The 22,898-nt window shown below is 37.5% G+C and overlaps 1 protein-coding gene across 2 annotated transcripts in view; it reads left to right on the forward strand.

Annotated features, from left to right (window-relative positions):
• Positions 1-22,898, forward strand: part of SKAP2 (src kinase associated phosphoprotein 2) — a 119,675-nt gene that overhangs the window by 45,912 nt on the left and 50,865 nt on the right. The gene's annotated exons all lie outside the window — the stretch shown is intronic.

A 22,898-nucleotide genomic window follows, 5' to 3' on the forward strand; every position in this document is an offset into this window, starting at 1 on the left:
CTGTAAAGCCATAATGCTAAAGCCGCATCTTGTTGCCCTGTGGTGTCCTTTGGAAAAGGGAGTGGGGGGAAAGCATAAAACATGCCCGTCAGAGAATGACGTAGGCTTAAGGAAAATGCACCGTCCTTGCCCAGTTTTAACTTCTGCTGATGCTAATGGGAGTTGTTCACTTGCTGTTGAGATGATACTGAAGTATTAATTGAAGATTAATACCTAAATCTGTAATTACGTGCTTTTAAGTTTCTAATTTATTTGGCTTTTGTCTCTGTTTGTCAGGTATGCTTGTTCATTCCACAAATAAATATACATTATCCTGAGTCCTCTTTGAACAGTGTCATAAAATCACAGCATAATTGATGTGATTAACACATCAGGCTAGAAACTGAGTTCATTGCCAAAACTGTATGGTGCGGTTGTGTGACATGCTGTCTCTGTCAGTGTATTGGGAAGATGTTGGGAACTGCTGAGATGATGTTCAGGAATCTGCAGTTTGGATCTACCTTTTGGTTAATGATAATGTTAACCTCTCTGTATTTCCACAAGCACAAGTTTCGTTGTGCTAAATATGTCTGCAAAGTCATCTACATCTTTATATTAAACTGCTTTGCTTTTTCAAAACTAAAGCTATCTATAATTCAGCCACTTTATTGAAAGCTGCACACAGGTGTTCGGTGGACTAAGACACCGAAATAATTTATGTCTATTAGTCTGACCCTTCTTAACATTAAAACAAAACTATTTTTGTTGTTTTCTTCAAAAAGCTTTCACTATGATGAATCTCCAATAAAACTAAATGCGGCTTCTGATGATTTAAACTGATCTTTTTAAAGATAAATCAGATTCCATGGTTAGCACTGTAATCATCTTGTCATGCTTAGTGTGATTATTCACCTTTTAAAACTAATAGCAAAGTTTTTCAGGTTCTGCAGTCTTCTGCAGGTTCCTGGAATGAAAGAACAGTATACATATCAGTTAAAACAGACTGCTGGATGGAACTTTACTTTTATGATTCCAAAACCCATAGGAAATTATATATTGACCTCATGTTTAATCCAAATGTACTTTAAAACAGAACAGGTCTTTCAAGACTTAAATGAATTTAGTTAAGGTTTCATTAGAAAATACTGGCAGTGTGTCCCTCAGTTTGCTAGGCAAATAGTTATGTCATTATCTGCCATCTTGCTAATAAGCAGTTCAGAGTAAGTTAGGTGTGCGCATTTGAGAGCTGCAACTGTGGAAGTCTGCCTTGTATTTTCAATTTGAAGTGTATGTCTTAGTCTATATTGATCTGAATTTAACACCAAGTATTCAGCAAAGACAATTTTTTTTTTTTAAATTATTTTGCAATTAAAAATCGCTCATCTTGGGAGAAGGTAGAGGCAAAAGATTTTCACGATTTTCATGCATCAAACTTGTATCTGTTCTTGCATTTGAGGATATGTTGGCTACTATGAGTGTATTCATCTTAAATGGACTGAAGTTTTATTTTTAAACTTCCTCCTTTGATTTGGACAGTGCTGAATGGTAAGAATTTCTATAAAATTGGATATGTGCTGGTTTTGTGTTAACAGACCATAGGCAACAGCTGTAGTTAACATCTTATGAAATACAGTACTAATAAATACAATTAACATTATTTTAATGGACATTTTTATGTTGCAGCGATCAGTGTAAGCTTTCATAGTGAAGTACAGTTAGTACATATGGTATTGCTACAGTACTAATTACATTTATTGCAATGGCTTTTGCTCTGTGTTTCAGCCATGCTTTTGTGCGGTGGACTGTTTCATAGAGGCATGCTGATAAAATATGCTATGAACACAGCAGATGATATTAAAATAAATAAATGTGGAAGTTGGTTATAGCTGTCTGAAGGCCTCTTAGTTATGAAATACATATCAGTGTTGGTCCCAAGGGTTTTGAGGATAACTGTGGCAAGGGAATATATGTTCAAAGGAGAGTCTGTTCTGTACGGAGCTTTCCAAATCTGTTGATACAAGCTGTGTCATGTACACCGCTTCTTATTTTTACCATTGTCATTCCTCAAGCGCTCAAAGGTTGCAAACAAAAATAGGGTCCTGTTGAGGTAGGTACTCTGCAAATAAAGAAAGCAGGGGTGTACAATCCAGCATGGTGCCTGAGTTATTTGTATAGCAGTGCTTATAACATCAGTCTTGGAATGAGGAATAGTGGAGTGCTATCATCACAGCAGTGCCCCTGGGCTAAATAGCTGTTCTGAGAAGTGGGGTCAATGAGCATGGGCACAGTAGGCTCACAGCCTTGGAGTTAGGGCTTTTGAGGACAGAGCTTATGTCTGTCTGGCGTTGGGTGCTAGTGCAGGTGTATCTGAGTTTTGATTCAGAATTGCAAGGAGGGTAGCTGATAAGGTTACCGCACCATACTCAGTGGTTTATTACTTCTGCATAGGTAGCTGTGCTGTCCATGAAGCAGTTATCAATCCTGTGCCAGATGTTTACTTTAGGTAAATCCAGCCCTGATTTGGGAGTGAGAGCGGGTATGTGAAGTAAAAAGACTTCGGAGGTCTCAGGCCTGGTTTTCTGTTTTTTTTGGGGTTTTTTTTGGGTGCGTTTCCCGCCCCCCCCCCCCCCCCCCCCCCTTCTTTCCCAGTTGGTTGGCATGCAATGCCTCTCATGCTGGCTCCTGCTGAGGTAAAAGGACTGGTTCTCTTTAATTGCCGATATGCTTTGGGATCCGAAGCATTTCTTAAATTTTTAATGCTAGAAGACTGTACCTGTAGTAGAGTGTAATACTGAAGACTGGGGCCACAATGGAGAAAGGGATATTAAAAATAGAGAAGTAATAAAATACTTTCTGTTGCACTTCTAACGCGATGTTCAGAGCTGATCAAAGAGAGCACTGAAAGGAGAGGGTAAAGCCAACAAATGTCTTCACGTTTACCTCATTCCCTGGAATGTCATAACCTAGGGGAGAGGCAACTCCTGATTGACGGGCTGGATGTGGCTCCCCCCAAAACAGCTGACCTGTCTTACAGCTCGGTCCCTGACACCTGTGCAACCCCTTTGCCTTAGCCCTTCTGGGCAGATGGCTTGGGGATTCTATTTCTGTGAGTCGCTCACCCAGTTATGAGGGCCGTGGCAGGAGAGTGGGGATATGTAGGAATAAAGAGCTCACTCGGCTAAGAAGCTCCCTGATGTCGAGAGGTGCCAGTGAGTAAAGTGGGTGCGCAACGTGATCTGGGTAATGCAGGGAGGTCAGCTCTTCACAAATGAAGGAGGCCATTAAATAGAGCAGGATCTTAGGGAGCTGGGACTGAAAATATGGAGAAAGAGGAGATAAAGAAGAAGGGGAAATGATGAGAGTTTAAAAGCAGGAAGCAACCTGGAAAATGACACTACTGGACATAGGAAAGGCTCTGAGGGAATAAGACTATGAGACTTGGTGCAGAAGAAAGGGTCTTTCCAGAGGTAGGCACTGGTGTTGGAAAAGGGAATGGGTGGAATAGAAAGAAGTGGGGTGGGAAAGGTGGTTTCCTGCAAGCACATTTTTCTTCCAGCTTCTGTGCAAGAAGTTTACTGCATTTTCCTTAGAGATCTCTGTTTGGCACATCTAGGTGATTATAGGAGTAAACTGACAGTGTCTCTCTAAAGCAGAATAGAGAGAGATTCATCTCTTCTATGGCTGTGTCCAGAAGACCCTCCATCTCCTCTCCCATCACGTGAGGGGAAACGTCTGTCAAAAGTATAATTCAGATTCTCACTAATGGTGAGAGAGAGGATGGGTCTGAACAGCCTGCTCCTGATGTGGTGTTAATTAATATTCAGGTGTGGTTATGGACAATGAAATGGTCAAGTCAGGCTCTAACAAGAGTGACCCAGGCTTGGTAGCTTTGAAGCTGTTGTTTAAAAAGGAAATGTCTTCTGGCCGGAAGGCTACACACTAACCATTTGGATTTAAGATTGGAAGATACAGTTCCTCTGGAAATTGTATTTATTCCATAAATATTATGGCAGAAACTGGTTTCCTGCATTTCATACTTTCGTTTCATGTGCTTTCCTTCACCTCTGATAGGCAGAGATCTTTCTAGTTGTCTCATAAACTCCTGCTAGGCTTGATGATACCTTCTGTAGTCAATGCATATTGGTTTATAGCCCTGCCAGGCCCAGCTCCTAGCTTTGGACTTGAGGCCCACTCCCTGTGTCCTGTGTCTGCTCTCACAACCTCCCATTGCAGCTTACTGCTATTTCCCACCTTGAAGGTTAGAACATGATTAGGAAATGGGAGCTGGAAGTCAGGCAGACTCAGGAGAGACACAGAAGTTCCTGGACATTCTCCCTGCTGCTCTGGGATCGGAAATTCTCTCATGTCTCAAGAGGGAGGGGAAAAAAAACAACTCCTTGGCATCTTGTTATAATACTTCCATATGTTTCATTCCCAGATGAGGTGAAAACTTTGAATTAGTTGTCTTTAGAAAGTTAGCCACACAAATATATGGAAAAATATGTGCAATATTTAGGAGAACCTACTGCAGAAGTGTGTGCGAGTATGCTTGTTTTCACATGCTTTTGTTATTTTCTGCTGTTCTGAGACTTTCTGTTGGGGAAGAAAGTCTGCTTTTTGTGTTGTTTTTAATGCTTCAGCAGTCTGGTGTTCCTGTGTCTGTTGGGATACTTGATCTTGAAAGCAGACCTTCAGACTGGTGCTCTACTCAGTTTACTCTATGGCAGATGCAGCAAGTGCGACAGCACCAAAAATGTCCTTATTGTATGTGTCGTGTAGAGCTGGTTTTATGCAAGCGTAGTAGCTATTAGATTGGGGGCTAAGGCTGTCTGGCAGCTTAGCCTGATACACGTACAGAAGTCTCATAGCTTAGCACTAAAACCAGTAAGGTGGTAGATGACGGCAAAAACTGTAGTCCACTGTGCAAAGCAGCAGACCTGTCAACTGTACTAAAGATCAGTACAAACATGAAGCTCAACGTGAGTGAAGATATAACTGTTTTTTTCTTTGAAGTTATTCTGTTGAATAATTGTCTAAAAAAAAAAAAGCAGAAGATTCTGAATTGTAAAGCTTAGTCTTGTGTTGCTCACAGACTCATTCAATGACAAGGATGTTCTCTGTAGATGACATTAGAGGATAGTAGGTGAATTATTTTGGTCTAGATTTCTCTTTTTAAAGAACACATGTAACGTTATTTGTAGAGCATGTCAGGAAGAGCATGCAAAAACAGTATCTTATGTGTAACTTGATGCTGCTAAATTATGCAGGTTAAAAGCTGAGATCAATTTATGTTTGTTTAAAAGTGCTGCAGCTGTGGTGGTCCTGAGCATGTATCAGTTAGGTGAGACAGAGGTGTGACACTCAATGTTGTTGCAAAAGACATACTGTCAAAGGAAGTTCTTTATGGATTGTGAATTCAAGGCATGTGTATTATTACCAAAAAACTGCTGGGGTTATGGTGGCAGCTTTTTATGGTAAGGGATTGTAGCTGATCAGCATGGAGAGCTATGCAGTTTAGTCTGTGGCTTGTATATTTTTTGGTTTGATAAGTTAGTTCTTGTTGTCCGTGTACTTGCTGGTGTGAGAAGCATGGTTTGTACTAAACTTCACTAGTGAATGCCAGTTATAAGCTTTGAAAGATTTTAGCATTGCCTGTTGCTTAACGAACAAGCAAGTGTGAACCATTTCTTCTTCCCACTCTATCACAGTTGCAACTGCTCTCTCCAGTATTGAATAAACGGTCCCCTGTTAGAACAACTGACATCTGGAAGACTCTTCACAGTACTTCACATAGCAATGTTCTGACTCAGCCATTAGTTGTCAGAGCTCAAATCGGGGTCATCTCAAGAAATCTGTAATGCCTTTTACTTCTAGCAAGAGCTGGCCTGAAAATCTGCTTAATGTTGTCATTCAAAATTTACATGGTTTCATTAGGCTTATTAAAAGCAATGAAAAATGCAGCAGTACGTAACACTGATAAAGCCCTTTCACCTTGCTATTTCAAATCACGTTTATGGACGATGAATTTAGCTTCCCAGTAGCCCTGGGCAGAGGTATTATCTCCATTTTATGGACAAGAAAACTGAGTTAGATTCAATGACTTGTCCAAGGTCATACGTAAGACTGATAGTATTGGGGGGAAAAAAATGTTCAGACTTCTGTCTTAATTACATGATAATTTTTTTGAATAAACTCACTGTCTTAGAAAAGATGCATCTATGTCTTTGTCTTTAGGGTTTTAAAAATTATTTTCAGGATTAATTTTGCAAAAATTAATCAGTATTTTCCTCAGAAGCATGATTCTCACGACTGAGAATATTAAGAAGAATTATTATCCTTTTTTGTAGACTTCAGTTCACTGCTTCCTACAAAAACTTTGTTGTAGTCCGCTTTGGCTCTGTTGTTCTCTGCCTTTGTGAAATAAAGCTGCGCTCATTATTTAGCATTCTTACATTTGCATATGTACAAGAGGGAACAGCTGCTTTCTGCAGGGATTTTGTGTACTCATTCATATTCCCACAGTGGTGGCCTTGTTCTGAAGCACACTGCTACCCTGTGGAAAAGCAGAAGAATACATGGACAATATAGAAATCAGTCTGTTATTAAACATTTGGAAGTACAGCTATAAAGGGAAAAATACAACCACAGAGTTACATTTTAAAATCTGAAGCAAGTGCCATGCAATGATGAGCTATAAAAGTTTCTTCTTCTTAGAGCTGCTGGAAAGTTATGGGGAAAAAACTCTGTTCAAAGGAACAGAAGAAAAATTTGAAAAACAAATCTAATGTTATTACTAAGAATGTTTTGTGTTTTTAAAAAGAAAAAATAGAAAAAATAGTAGTGTGTATTCTCATTTGAAAGTGATCTTGGCCTAGATAATAAATAGCCATTCCCATATCCATGGACAGAAAATTCTATGCCTCTATATTGATATAAATTTGAGATTTCCAAGTATGATCCAGACAACAGTTCAGTTCCCAAAGATTTGTGAATAGCTAGCCAGTCACAGGAGTTTGGCATTTCCTTCTTTTTTTTCATAACGCTTTTACTGTATATTTTCTAATGCCTCAACTTAGTTTTTAAAATTATTTTAAAATGTATGAAAAATTATATGACAAAAATAGATTAATTATCTCCGTAAACTGAAAGACTTAAAATCCCTAATCTGGGTTGGAGATGAAGAGAACTAAAGCTCTAGCCAGAGATGTGAGAACACATTAAGGAACATAATTTGTACACGTGTGTACAAACGCAACAGCTTAGTGAGTTTGGAGAACTTTGCTTTTCAGTTCTTTAGAAAAAAGTAAATACATTCACTTTGCATTTGTCTTTAAAATTTTGACGCATCTTAAAGTGACTTTGAGGAAGAACTTGAGTCCAAGTGTGTGCAGTTTTATCCTAAAGCATTAAGACATGTATATACATGAGATTGTGAAAACCTGTGCAGTTAGAATGGAAAGTGTTAGAATGTGATAGCCACAACTGGACCAACCATTTAAAACCATCGTAATACAAATACGATTCTGAAGCATTTGCTTCCTTGCTGGAATTTTTTTTCTTGCTATTTTGCTACCTTCCACTGTTGGACTTCTTGTTTTAATAGTAGCAGATAGTATTAAAATATTTTCAAGAGGGAGGAAAGCACTTACAGAATTATTAATATTCTGCTTATGGATATCTGAAAAAAATGGAAGGTCACAGTCTGACCTAGAGACCTTGGCAGTGTCCTTTAAACAAGCATTAATCATACGCAGTGCATCAAATCATCATGTGCAAGATAACATTAGTGACCTCTCCAACTGAGAATAACAAATGACTCTTAATTTTCCTTTCTGTACGTGACAGTAGCGTTGACAACCTCTATGTATATTTTTTTGCCCTATACCTAATCAATTGATCATTCTCAACACAAATTTTTCCTTGAAGTACATCTTTTCACTATTTCTGCATGACAGGAACCTGTGTAGAGAACATGTAATGGATTAGTCCTCATATATGCATGTTTATTTCTGTTGGGATGTCTAAAAGCAAAGTAGTTTCTGCATCTTTTGTGCTGATGACATGACATACTGAACAAGGGGAATTGGATTATGTTGACTAGTTAAAATATACAAAATTTATAAAGCTGTGCTTCAAAATGTGGGTAAAAGTACAGCATGCAACAGCATTCTTGGGGAAAATCCATGTTCCTTGAAACATTTTTGATAATGTCTTTAGTCATGTGAAGAATCTAAAATAATCCATGCATCTTCCACATTACCTGTATGAAAGTTGCTTAAAAGTCCTAAAGGGGGCATCACTAGTTGTAACTGGAATTGTGATGTGCTCAGAGATATGTCTTTATATGCAGTTACAGAGTCAGAGTAAATATTTTAGAGCTAAAGTGAAGACTTAATTGCCTGTCAGCTGCTGAAAAGGTCTTGTTAAACCAATTATAACCCTATAATGCCCTAGTCTTTATTCTGCAATGGCCAACGCTGCAGCTACAGGGTACTGGAGGAGTCTACAGGATCAATGTGCATTAAAGGGTTAACAGGCACCCTAGGCAATATTTCGTGACTGTCGGTGCCTTCACAGAAATTGCCTCAGGATTTCAGTGTTCTGGCCTGTCAGTCTTGCCATTGCTCCACCACCTGCAGTCTGATAGCTCCAGCTGGTTTCCTTCTCCCGTTTTTGCAGCCTGGCCTTAAGCACAAGCAGCGGCTGCTTGGCTGAGCCCTGCAGAGACTTGCAACTCGTTGGCTGTCCTGATGTTCATTCAGCCCTTCACTGTGGATTTGGAGGCAAAAGCAATGTGCCAATTGTTGGCACCTTGGGGTGCTGCAGATCAGAAGTCTGGCCTTGTTTTGTCTTTCACTGGTGGTGCCAACTGTTAGTCTGGCTCCCCAGATGTTTTCCTGACTGAATTTCACTGAATGGCAGTGGGACAGAGTTCATGGAAGTCTAATATATTTTCAGGTTTTGCTGCAGCTGCAGACTTTCTCAGTGGAATTTATTTACTCATTTTGTTCTTTTTGGCACTCATGTCATTTAGAGGCCAAATTAGCAATCTCTGCCACTAGTTGCTAAAACCAAATGATTCATAGGAGAATGCACGAGTAGAGAAGGATATCAGATTAAATCTCAGAAGACTCAACACTGAAGTACCATGTAACATCTTTTTAAAAGTCGTAATGGGTGGCTAAATAAACTCTCTGGGTTTTAGCTATGTTGCTGGAAGCTCTCAGGAAAACCATCTGAGTGGTCATTTCAACCTCCATCCACTGGTCAGTCAAGACTAAATACAGTTGGGCTTTTTCAACCAGTCAGCTAGTAAAATTGTCAGTAGGGTAAAGTGAAACCCTCTTATTGGATCATATAGGCAATGTCTATGATACTCATCATGTTCACATCAGTTGCAATAGATGTCTTTGTTGTGCTTGCTCTTTTCATCGATTGCTTGGGGTATTGCAAATTAAGAGTTTCCATAATCCAGTTAAATATTGAAGCTACATTTGAGCTGTAACATTATTGCTTTGCTGAAGTCCCCCGTAAGAGTTTCACCAGAGGTTTAAAATTTCTAAGCCAGATCGTATTCTGTATTACAGAAATCTTTTTAAAAAATATTTTATGCAACAGCTTCCAGCTCAGTGAGCTTCGATTTATGAACATCTGAATAAAAGAAGAAAGATTAATAAATTTGAGCCTTTGTGCAATTTATAATCCTTCACATACCTACAAAATGCCTTTTTTCCTAATAGACTTAAATTCTAGTATGCTTTTTAATGAGTAAGATTCAGGTTTCATCCTTTTTTGATGACTTACCTCAAGGGAAGATCTAGAATTTTAGTTCCAGAAAATTATTTCTACTCTGAATTTGAGTTTCTGATTGGCTAAAACTCTTCCAGAACTTGCAGTGAGAATGTTTTGTGTACTGCACTGTACTGTGTCGTAGGATAACAACTGTGCCCTACATCTTCTTCTACGCAACCTGAGAAGGACAGCCCGAATGACACAGACATGAAGTTCAGTATTTGCCCCCGAGTCTGTGTCACCACAGCTAGCTTCAGGTGGTTAGTCAAGTCCCTGATTTTTAGAAGTCTGATTGCTTCTTAAGGTGGAAGAGAGAGAGTCAGAAGATTGGTGTGTCTTTTTTTTTTTTTTTTTTTTAAATGCGCTGACTTGTTTGTGCTGCAGCTCACCTCTTTCGCCCTTCAAATGGTGGTGTTCAACAGTGACACCTTTCTGTGTTTAATAACCAAATGATACTTTAGGTTGTTCCATATTGTAATACATGTCTTCAGTGATGTTTTTTGGTTTTTAAGACTGCCAAGATCTCAACAGTGAAACAAATGAAACAAATCTGTGCTGATTTTTGGGTTGTCCATCTGCTTAACAAGGTTCTGTTTTGTTAATCTAAATCGCTCTGTTGGTCTTTGCCTTAATGGCCTTCAGTGTTGCAGTTCATCGTTGCCCCTTCAAGTCAGTGCTCCTACTATAGATTTTTGTTTTTTCCTGTGCATCTATTTCAAATTCTAAATCAAGCACATCAAGTTTGTGATGTATCCTGTGACTATACCTGGTAACTAAGTCAGTGTCCTGTGCTCTGCCAGTTGTGTTTAAGTGCATTCCTGAATCTATGTTGCATCTCTAGAGCCAGCTGGATAATTTAGGCTCTGTAGCCTAGTAATTAATTTATCAGCCAACCCAGCATGTTTCAGTTTCTGTTCTGAGCATCAGTTTCTGTTATGAACATAAAGAATTAAGCAGTTGTGCTGTTCTAACACTGAGATTTAATTCTGTATGGACATTAAAGTTGTTATGCCCTGTGCAGATAATAAGTATCATGCTTCTCTGAAATAAGTTAACAAGAACCATAAGAACTATGACATGATTGATCATGCAAATTAAGTTTTTAAGGGGTTCTACTTTATTTGTCCTTAAACATGAGTTCTTAGATTTGTACCTTTAAAAATATTTTCAGATTTACTCCTTTAAGTTGTCATTTTAGTTGCAGAATCTAACTTTTGCTGTTGTATACAATGGCGAATTAAGCATAAATAGCTTCATAGATCTGAAAGATCAGTATGAATTTAGTGTGTAGCTAAGAGTACTATCTACATTAATTCTTCTCAGTTGTTTAGAAAATTATGCTTTGATTAATATTTGCATTTTGTAGGGGTAGAAGTCTCAAAAGGGAGAAAAATCTTGAAGGACCACACCAATCTTTATTGTAAAATTCAGTTCAGAGCTACAGAGGTGTATGTAGATGTAACTAAATATTTTTGTCTCTGTTGTAATTAAACATTACTGTTTTTTCCTTTCTCGCTATAGACTTTATGGAGACCTTTTTTCTTTTTGTGTAATCTTAATTTAGTGCTACTGCTTCAGCTCATTTCTTTGAATAAAGGATGCTAATTTACTTCTATTTACACAGATGGCCATCTCATTTTTTCACTTAACAATATGCTACATCACATTCTTTGCTATTTTTCCTGTTTCTATAGAAATTTCTTGCTTAAAAAAATCTTTGTGTGACTTCATCGTTATAATAATTTTAAATCTTACTGATCGAAAAAAAAAAAAAGTCAGGAGGGTACCTTTTGGGGCCATAAAATATGACAGTAGATGCTGCCTCCAAGAAATAATTAAATGGAAAAGTGATAATATGTGTGAAGGGATCTTTCTGAGACTATTTGTAAACTTTTGATTTCTAAATGTTGCCTTCAGGCTTGGTAAGAAAAGCTCAGTGTTTGTAAAGATTATCCTGACAGCAATATGCTGGGTCAATTGTCAAGACATGTTTAGCATAGGGGGGATGTATTAATCTGCTATAGCTACCACTGTAAGTGGTTGGAATAAATAGAGGGCTCAAGCAGATGAAGAGGGATTAACTGTGTAAATTGAGCAAACTCTTCAATCACTAAACCAGTGATTTTACAAAGGATTAGTCTGCTTTTACAAATATTGATTACTGATTTGTTACTCGGGATGAAGACGATATAACTTGTGCAGTTGCTATGTAGTACGCTATGTGAAGTGTACATCATTCATATTAATGGGATTGTCATAGGCATTACAGAAACTGACAGATTTATTATAGCAGTGCCGTTAGCATTGTCATAGTTAAGGTTGTGTCAGCATTTCCATTAAAAGTCCCATTTTCTTTTTTTGGTGTTCATAGATCAACTTTAGAATTTGTTGCATTGAAATTTGGCAATACTAGTTTATAGCTTTGACACAATTATTATTTTTGTGCACTTTTAAAGAGAACTGAATCAACACATTTTAAATTAGAAGAAAATACTGTATATGACTTTTTTAAAATGTTTGCATGTTTGAATTCTTTGTTTTTAGTGCAGCTTTTGAGTGATACTGTGTATGTTCAGTAGTTTCACTGAGCCAGGTTTGTAGAGGAGTGTATGTGTATTAACCAGTTGCTATAAAGTGAAAATAAGAGGAATTTTTGTATAAATGAGCTCTTTTCCCTGTCTCAAGGCTTGTCTGACTTTTTTCCAGTTTTCCAGTGCTACTAGTTATCTGACAAAGATTATTACGTTTCTTACAAATCCTGTCCCACTTAAGACCATAATGCTATCACTAAATACTGTCCACAGACCAAGCAATGCTACTCTGTTAGCAGGTTCAGTTAATTCACACACCTTTAATGTTATAACTGGTTTAAGTTTCAACAGTGGTACATTCACTGGGTGGTTCGTCTTTCTAATCCTTCCTTTAGATTTATGTGCAGAGGTAGGCTTAAGGAAAATTCAGGTGTGGTGTGAGAATCGAGGGATGCAAGATGAGAGTTCAATGAGTTTGGAAAAACTCCCAGTGACATTTATTCAGCTACTTCCTCATTGTAAAAGTCTTAACTTTTAAAAAATGCCCATTTCTCTCAGTGTGTCATCTTTCTCCTCTTATACAGATATCACAAAACTCAATCACAGCTCTTCTCTTGATTCTCTTTTCCCAAATTGTGACCCCTGTTGCAGAATATGAAGGTAACTCTGGTTTGTGAACTTCCAATCCCTTAACACTCTGGGATGTCCCATGGTAGATGCTGAAGATATGGAAACCTGTATGCGTTTACCATAGGAAAAGACAAGCTGGTATTTAGCAAGTCAATGTAAGTGATCCTCTTTCACTTTTGGATTTCAATCCCATAGATAGTATCCAAATAAAAATAACTGTTGCTATCTGCAAGTAAAAAATATTATTTCAAATATTCCTGCTTGATACTAAAACCAGTAAGAACTGCATAGAGTTATCTGAGAAAGATAATAGTCGTGCGTGAAAAAGGAAATACATTCTGTAGCTTGGTATCACTTACAAATGCCATTGAAAAATTGAACTGGCCATTTCGAGTGACTAGATGGGACTTAGGGGAGAATTGGAGCAATTGGTCTGATCTCTTCTCTCCTGTTCAAAGAAAAACAGCTGCTGCCAGAGCTCTTGTTGCTTGCATCTTCAAGTGTATGATTTCTTCAGGAGTCTTCAAATGGACTGGAAAATATTAGTGTTCAGAAAACTTGGAAGTGATATTGGAAGGTGGTTCTTCCTGTCATTCTTAGTACTCCAAGGTGAATGACTGCTGAAATTTACACCTGGAAAGCTTTCAGGAAACACAAGAGTATTCTGCTGGCTTCTTACAGTGTTTCCCTTGTTCTTTTAAGTTTGGTTCCATGCGATTTGGTGAAACAGGAGAATTTTTTTATCTTTATGGTAGCAACCTCCTTGTGAGAGGAGGTTTGAGAACAGCGATGTGTGTTTTCCAACAATAAAAAATTTGGATTTTTGTTACCTCTTTATTACCTCTTTCACAGTACTTAGAAATAAAGACACTTTGTTAGTCACTTTGGAGTTTTTTACCTTTAAGTTTTCTCATGGTCTCGCTCTGTAGATTAATTTTTGTAAGTGCAATGTCGTCGTTGCAGGAGACTGTAATTGTACCAGAACTTCCTATTTCTGTATGCTGAATGATATTTGATATGCATTTTGTGTGCTGCAGTGGGAAAATTTGAAAGGCTCATGTGAGATTTTTTTTTCTTTTGTTTTTATTTTAAAAAAGCTTGTCTTTACTTGCAGACTGCAGTGTAAAGTCATACCTCCATCTTAATCCAAATTAGCTTTCGAATGCAGAAGAGCTTTGAGTGTGATAATTCACTGATCACTGAGCATAGCTTTCTACTTAAATTATCAGCAGTAGAAGAAATGTATCAAAAATGAGGCAATGAGGCAGAACATTCAAGCCATTTTGTGTTTGCAGGAATACATAAAATGTGGAAAATAAAAACTGTAGCTTTCGTGGACCTCTTCATTGAAATCTGCAAGTGCCACTTTTAAAGATGTGAGTCTGGTTTTAGCTGACCGTAGGAATTCTAATCTCTTCTTCTATACAGATGAAAGATTTTTCAGCTCCAACCACTAATGTTAAAACTTTTTTTTGATCAAGGATATGAGCTGTTGGAGCATTTAAAATGCTGGAAGTGTGTACGTATGTTTCCTTTCAGAAGCTTAGCAGGCCAAACCTTTGACCATGAGTCAGAACAGTTGGAACTTTGCAGACTACACAGCTAATCCGAGAGGACTCCCACTTGGCATAAGTGACTTCCATATATCCATCATACAATTTATGTTGGGGTTTTTCATTGGTGTTTTGTGGTAGTCTGAGAATTTCCTTGTTTCCCTGGATTTCTTTGGTATTGCTCGTTGTATTTCCAGCGTGTTATGCTTCTGATGAGAGCAGTAGTTAAAATGTTCCCGTGTCCAAATATCCCTGTCACAGATTGAACTTCAAATGGGATGATTTTCCTGTTCAGCTAAATTTGGCATGTCTTGAACTGTAGGTTTTGGGGTGGTTGGTTGGTTGGTTGGTTTGTTTGTTTGTTTTTTAAAGGGGGCTTAAACAAGCGTCTGGAACTAGAAACAGAACAATTCAGGAAAGGAGGTATACACAATAGAGCTTACTTAGGAGAGGATACAGGGCAAAAAATTTGGGAAATGATAAAATTAAGAGGAAGAAAATTTATGTACTTTTTGTTTAATTCATGTGTGATTTGTGAAGAATCTAGCTTGCATGGTATTACTAAAATTTGGCTAAGAGTCACAGAGTTCGCATGATTTAAGCTCTCATAGATCTGTCAAAGTGTTGTTGAGTAATAATACTTGGATTATGAGGATGCAGAAACTAAAAGAACATGTACTACTAATTTTTAAATATAACTTGAAAGTTCATTGTTTAGCTTTGCAAGAAATGACATTTGGCAGTTTTTCTGCCAAAACACATTAAATCCTTCTAAAGTTCAGTTAAATAGTTGTCATTGCTTAGTCTCAGTTTAGGCTTATTTGCTGAATAAAATGTGCCAGTTGCCCAAAGATGAAATTTTAGACCCTTCAAAAGTACTAATTTAAAACATTATGACAAAATTAAAAAAGTAATAGGAAACTTCTAGTTCTGATTACCATAACTTTTTCTTCAGGTGTTGTGATATGTGGTTGTTTCCAAGGGATTCTTATGCTTACCAGGTGGCTATTTAAAAATAGTAGTAAACTGCAGTGTACAATTGTATTGTAGTATTACCTTCTCCAGATGTTTTAGACGTTAAGCTGAAAATTGTTTTTTTCACCTGGACATATTAAATGCTAGCTTTTAACTTGCTGTTTGATAAACCTATAGGATTTTCTTCCTATTAGTCATCTGGGAATACAGGAATCATGATGTGGTTAAAGATGCTATCCATATGCAATTTGACATCATGCTGGTCATAGTCCAGCTGTAGACTCTTTATTCTTGGCCTTTTAATTTTCTCTGATTAGCTAACAGCACCTTCTGTGGTTCAGCTATCATGTAGATATTCTGAATCTTTACTTAGGGTTTCTAATCAAAATTGGATGTGTGGGCTTGTCTGTGAGACGATGCTGGGAAATTTCAGCTTGCCTACGTCATTTCATGAGAATTTCCAGTACCTCTAATTGATCCATGATGGTCTATTTTGACTTGCTTCTATTTGCAATGCAGAGGCATTGTTTTTTATCTCTGTGTTTTCCTGCATATTTTATTTCTCATAACAAAGTAGGAAGCTGAGCATCTTGCTGCATAGGCAAAATTTGTATTGTTAATCTCTACAACTAATACACTTTTCTGTTAGCTGTAGTGTGGGCCTCTGGGTGATTGAAGCCTTTCTGTCTTGCACTGGAATGATTGATTAAATTTTAACGATCCTTGGAGGGATTTAAGCAAAACTTTTACATTTCTATGCCTTGTATTACAGTGGCGTGAGCGGTAGACCTTTTACAAGAGACCTTTTCTTTACTGCTGTATATTCTTTCTGTCTTCTTGCCTCAGAATCTTTGAGAAACAGCAGAAGCGGGAAGGCTGCTCCTGTGAAGCGTGCAGTGGCCCCTTTTATAACCCTGGGGGATAATGCCTGCTCACGGCAGAAAACATTACTTTACCTTTTTTTTTTTTTCTTTTTTTTTTTTCTTCTCCATGTGCCGTGAGTGTCGTTTGTGAAATCTTAGTAATTACCTATGTGAAAATCAAATCTGGATGAAGGGGTGAAAGCCATGAGTTCCTCTGTACAATAAGGTGCTATGCAAAATTTAATAGTGGGCATTTTAGAACCAATACGAAAACCAACAAAAGAATGCATAAGTCCAGGACAATATTGGTTTATAAATTCAAAGTTAAGTTTGGATGAGGAGTGCGTGATCCAGGATAATATCATTAAGCTGTGGATCCTGGTGAATGGAGTCTGACTGGCTGACTTCCATAATTTATTAAAAAAAAAAAAAAAAAAAAGAAGTGTTTGACAAATGAAATATGTTACAACTACTAAAGAAACTTTGCTCAGAAAACAGATGAGGATTGAGAAGCCATAGATGTAAGATTTTTTTTAAATTTAAAATATCCAAATACACAGTTATTTAATTAGGGGCTAAATGAAAATGAAAAAAAGAGACAGATTTCAAGCATGCCAGCTGTTTAAAAGAACTAAATATTTCTGTAAACAATATGTCACAGTGGTTTTTAGGCTGCCTGGCCCACTGCCTTCTCCTGAGCTTATAGGAAGGGAAAGGAGAAGAAATGCTCATACCACTCTCCTTCCAAGGGAGGAGTCAAGAAGAAATACTCAGCATTTAGGCCTCTGAGGGTGTGGTGTTAGCGTTTGTAACCCAAACTTCATATCCCATATTAGAAAGAATTAAAACTAGAAACAGATGACACTGCTTTAAGTATTCTTCAACAAAATATACTGCTGGCTCTTCTTGGAGGAATATATCAAGGCAAGTTATTCTGTGAAAATTATTGTAAACTATTAGAGAACACAATGGTGAATGCTGGGGATGGCTCCAGAGCAAAACTTCATAGAGTAGGCAGTCTTTGGAACAAGCACTTTGAAGACAAAAATGCCAACTTTTCTTGAACCAATGTTTCAAAAGCTAAACTTTTTCATTATATTTATTCCCCTGTATGAAATACATTTTCTTTAACGTTTATCCTTTGATTCTTGCATGTTAAATTAATTCAGAGCTACTAGGCTACTAGATTTGCAAAGTATCGAAGTGGTCTTTGTGAAAGTGTTCAAGACAGTTAATGAAGCTAATGAGATTTTATGTGATCTTCCTACTGATAACTTTTCCTTAATCAGAAGACTCTAGGAAATGGGATTTTTTTAAAATTCAGTATACATTAATCTTCTCTTTAATTAAAAAAAAAAATGTAGGGGGAAGATATGCATATGAAACTAAAACACCACCTCTTCAGCCTAGATTCACAGTGCTTGTGCAACAGATGTGACCCCAGTGTATTGCTATGTACAGATTCAAAGATAATTGAATCCCTCTGTAGTAGCTATTAAAAATGGGTAAATGCTGATTTCCAGATCAAAATGAAATGGAGAGAGATGAAGGATTTTGGGAGAAGTGTGTGAGAAGGGGGATAGGAAGGAAGATGAAAATACTTTTTGTGTCGCTGGAGACATTACGCCTTCTTTGCTCAATGTTAACACAAATATTTTCAGAAAATCTTTGCCAATTTAGAACTGCAGCCTGAGAGATATCATAAAAGCCCTGAGCTTGAGGACAAACCTCTTTATTTCCTGCATTTTAAAGGATATTATTTCAATACTTAGAGTAGCAACTCTTTGTTTTTAGAGAAACATCCACTTTCATACTAGATTACAAGGTACACTTCCATATTGCTAGCATTTTTCCTCTCTGTTTTCCAGCTGATGTCAAAGTTTTTACTAACAATAATTCAAACAGGAATGGATTTCAGTTTTTCCTTTTGTATAAATGGGTCTTCAGTGCAGTGAAAAGGAAGCTGGAAAAATAATTTTCCATAATAGTGATTTTTTTTTCTTTTTGAGTTAAAGGAAGACAAAGAAATAGCAATCACTATTTTCTCTGTGTAATCAAATTAATGTATTTTGTCCTGGCAGTTTTATTTTACAATGACTTAAGAACAGTGACTTATTCTCATTTGAGCAAGAAGTCTTTGCCATTATAATAGTTAAACCTATGGTCCTCTACTAGGAAAGCAAGCTGTAATCAACCCCTTAGCTGTTACTGAATTACACTTATCTCCACTTTGCCTGTTTAACTTCCCATAAGCATGCTAAGCACCTCTTTAGAATGCATTGACCTCTAATTATTTTTTGCTTTATGTATCCCTTAGCCCACATTGAAGAAATAAAAAATATTCCTATTGGTATACGGTGCAGAATAATACAACCTGGTTTTGTTTTATTTGTTTTGTATACAGAATGAACTTTTAACACCTTTGGGTCCTCCAAAAATCAAAATGCCACGCATAATGAGTGAATTTCATGCTTTGCCATGTGAAGTGACACTGATGAAACTGTTTTTAAGTAATGGGCCAAATTCACTATTGCAGTAGGGTGTAAAATTGCATCATTCAGGCTTTTCATTGTCTGATTACCAAGTTGCAAAAAATTGTAGCCATCCCATAAGCTGCAGTCTGAGGTCTTTCTGAAGTCACAAGATGCATTGGATTTGTGGGATTTATGCAGTAGAACCTGTACATTCATACACCTATGTTAATAACATTCATGTTTTTCTGAAGTCAAAGCATGACTGGTAGAAAAGCTGTCTTTATGCTTGAGCGAGAGCATTTCACTTTCTTTTCACTGGAGGAATTTTTAGCCTGGCAGCAATAGCATTATAATAACTGCCAGCTGCTCACTTGGCACAAGAGTGCCTAGAACCAAGAGGAAGAACCTGGTGCATTACATGTGTAATTTACTTTTCTCTAAAACTTGAAGGTTTAGGCCTCATAAATATTTCGATCTGGTCTTTGATGGCCTTTGTACACATCAGTCTGGGAATATGCATGTGGAGCATAGCTTGCAGATTTTAATTTGGATTACATTGACGTAATTCCCACCAGGATAAGGAGAGAAATTATTCTGGGAGATTCATCTGTGAGTGGGTGGTCAAGAAAGAAGGAAAACCTTTAACGTTAAGCAGATGGACCTCCCTCATTTTATACCGTATCTTGGGAATGCAAGATAATAATCTCCCCAAATATTGGATAGTATTGACCTGATTTTAACATCAAAAGAATAAGGTTCAAGACTTTATTTGTGAGGTGAAAACTTGGGAATGGAGAGTTTTTTTGTATCCTCAACTCTCTTTGCCCACCACTGTCAGGGCAATGATACAGCAGAAATTAGGTCTGGAAGGGTACACAGGAGCAATTGTTGTACCTTTCTCCACCTGTAAACTCACACAACTGCAAGCCACAGAGAACTTCTTGACTTATAGTGCCGCTTTACTCTTTGGTATTTAAAACTAGCTTCAGAAACTACAGTGTACTGAAGGGGAAACCAGGGAAGATTATGGGCATTTTTGCCATCTTTATTTCTAAATCCTTGAGATGTATCTGGAAACAGACCATACAGGGGTAGGAAGTAGGTAGGAAGACATGGTGGTCTCTGCTGGTCTGATTTTTGGGAGAGAAATTTTGCTCTGATCTAGTAATGGGTTTGACCATAAGTAACTGAGCAACAAACACTGAAGCACCCAAGAAGGTTGATACCAGTGGGTACTATCTTGCATCCCTAGGATGCAAGTTCCTTGCATCTCTACATTTCATTTCTTATAGTGGACAATCTCCAGTGAAATTAGAGGAAACTGAAATTCAGGCCATTTCACCTGCATCCATGAGAGAAGAGAGAAATTTTCCTCGTCCTGAAGATGTCCTGGGGCGTGCATGGGAGTATAATATTTGTGAATTCAGAGCTTTAAACTCTTTTAGAGTATGTGATTTGAAGCAAGTTGTTTAATTTGCTTCACAGTTCTTTATTTAAAAAAAAAAAAAAAAGAGTGCCTTCTTTCTTGGCAGTCTTCCTCTGTGTTAAATAGATTCTTTGTAGAAGGAGCTGTCTTATTCGAAGTCCCGTGCAGTAGTCAACTAATGAGTCTCTGATCTCAGCTGCTACTGTAATGTAAACAAATGCTGCTTTACTATAATAAAGTGCTGTTTTAGTGATACTTTTTTTTTTTATATTTGTGCCAAGCCTGATCCATTTCAAATGAATGGGGAAGCAACATTTTGATTGAAAGGAACTGCAAAAACCAACCTGTTGTGTAAGTCCCAAGCTTTTGGTTGGGAGGTCCCACATTTAGGGATTGCAGTTCACTCTAAATCCTGTTTGAGATGTGGACAAGAGAGTAAAGCAATGAAAAAGTGGAAAAAAGGTAGAAAGGTGACACAGTTAGGAGTCTTACATGCTGGCTCTAGGCAGTAGCTGGAAGGAAGATGTCATTCTCTCTTCTTTCTTCCCTTCCTTGTTTTTATTCCAGTACAGTGGTAAGAGTATATCTGTGTTTGTGCCTTCTTCCCACCACATATGCACAACACCTGTGGTTAATGAGAATTTGAGAGGAGGTGGTTCCTTCTCTTTCCTTAATACTTTTCATACTACTTATTTTCCCTCCCCTTCCTTCTGGATGTATAGGGGAATGAAAGAAGGAATTTAGCCAGATTTATGCTTTTTCTTTCATGTACAGCTGTATGTGTCTTGGGATATTACAGTTGGGTCCCTGTCTCCTGCCTTTCCACTCAAGTTCCATCGTATTTTGTAGTTACCAGGCTTCTCTGACAGAAGGATGATAATATGCATGTGATCTGTTTTTGCTTAAGCTACTTACAGATTGTGAGTAGCAGTGGGGCTGACCAGCTGCTGCTTGTCTCGTGGAGTTGCTGCCTCAGTTACTTTGAGGAGCAGAAAAAGAAACTGGCTTCTCTACAGGTTGAGGGTGGGAGGAGGACTTCTTTCTGCAGTGTCACCAGAACAGTGGAAGACTGCCTTTTTTAATGCACGTTCTTTTCCTCACAAGCTTTCAGCGCCCTATGCAAAATAAATGTAGCTTCAGAAAATGCCATCATCAAATTTATCCCGACTTGCCTCAGCAGAAGCAGCAAAACTGGGAGTAGAATTTTGACTCTCTGAGGTAGTTGGTTCAGCTGAGCTTCTACCTATAGACAGAATAACATTAAGGAGACCCCAAAGTATGTGCTTGTTTGGGACTATGAGTCCCATTTTATTTGACTGTACAATAAATGATCACTTGCCAAGATTTCTCATCAAAAACCAAACTGGTGCAAACAATAATGTATAAAATTAGATTCAAATAGTTGTTCAAATTGTTAAATTATTTAAGAGTGAACTTTGTTTGTTTGTTTGTTTAATTATGTTTTGTGTCTTCCACATCTGTGGGGATGCACTGCTCTAAAATGAGCCTTACTGGATGAGGTAAAGCTGTAAGTGTTGCACACTGATGCCTCCCAATGACCAATATAAAGCAGCACACTGTATATTTGTAGCACTCTTCACCTCCCCCACTCATAATATCATCACTAGACCATCTTTTAAAGTAACTATTAAACTTCTCATGTACCAGCTAGCGAGTGTCTTTGTGTTAAATTCTCATTTAACGCTGTGCAGTGATTGCATGTTATCAAGCGAGGGGGGACAGCTGCAGCATTTTAAAATGCACGTACATGGAGCTAATAACTCTTGTATTTTTAACAGAGTAGTAAGAATTCCATAGAAGCTGAAATAATAGCTAGTGTACTTCTAATCTTTAAAAATAATACTAATTAAAAAAATTGTGGAAATGTCAGTGTGAAATTTTATCTACTACCTTATGGTATCCAGCAAAACCTTTTGTTGTCTAAAAAGCCAGTTGTGTTATTTAAGGAATGCATTCTCATTTTAAGTATTTTCATACTTTAAAAAAATAACATTCACTGCAAGTTCCTACCTCTTTTTCTTTGTATTTTTCCTCTCACAGCTGTATTTAGATAAGACCACGATAAACGAACTGATTTGTGGACACTCATTAAAAAAAATTCTATTTTAAGGGGCAACCTAAAAATCCAGGAAGTTGGCATCACCTTCCAGAGATGGTGTTCTTGGTTCAAGGTCAGACAATTGATCTTTAACCCATCCTGCATAGTTCAAAGTGGATTTTTAGCACAGGGGTTGTCTGCTGATATCAGTCCTTTTTTGTATGTTTATATTGGTAGAACTTAATGAGATTACATATATTTTGATGAACAATTGCTGCTGTGTAAACTTGCCACCTACCTACAGTGACTCTTATGAATATTTGATGATAATAAGTAGTAGGAACTTCACTGTGATGCTCACATGCCCTTAAAAAACCAGCAGCACAGGAATAGCTTTTGTTCTGCTTTTTTGCTTGTGGTAAACAGTATGACATTTATATACATGTTAATTATTAGGCATATTTAGCATATTTCTGTTGTTAATATTAGGAGTTCCATTTAAATCATAATTCTGTTGTTTTAGGAGGGAAAGGATGCAGGATGGAAGGCACAATTTTTAACATCTAGATTTCTATGTTGAGTTGAGGCAGGGTTGACTGGTCGGTCTCATGCTTCT

The sequence above is a fragment of the Nipponia nippon genome, unplaced genomic scaffold, assembly GCF_047370975.1.
Source record: "Nipponia nippon isolate SJK-2023a ecotype South Korea unplaced genomic scaffold, ASM4737097v1 scaffold_1, whole genome shotgun sequence".
Taxonomy (NCBI): domain Eukaryota; kingdom Metazoa; phylum Chordata; class Aves; order Pelecaniformes; family Threskiornithidae; genus Nipponia; species Nipponia nippon.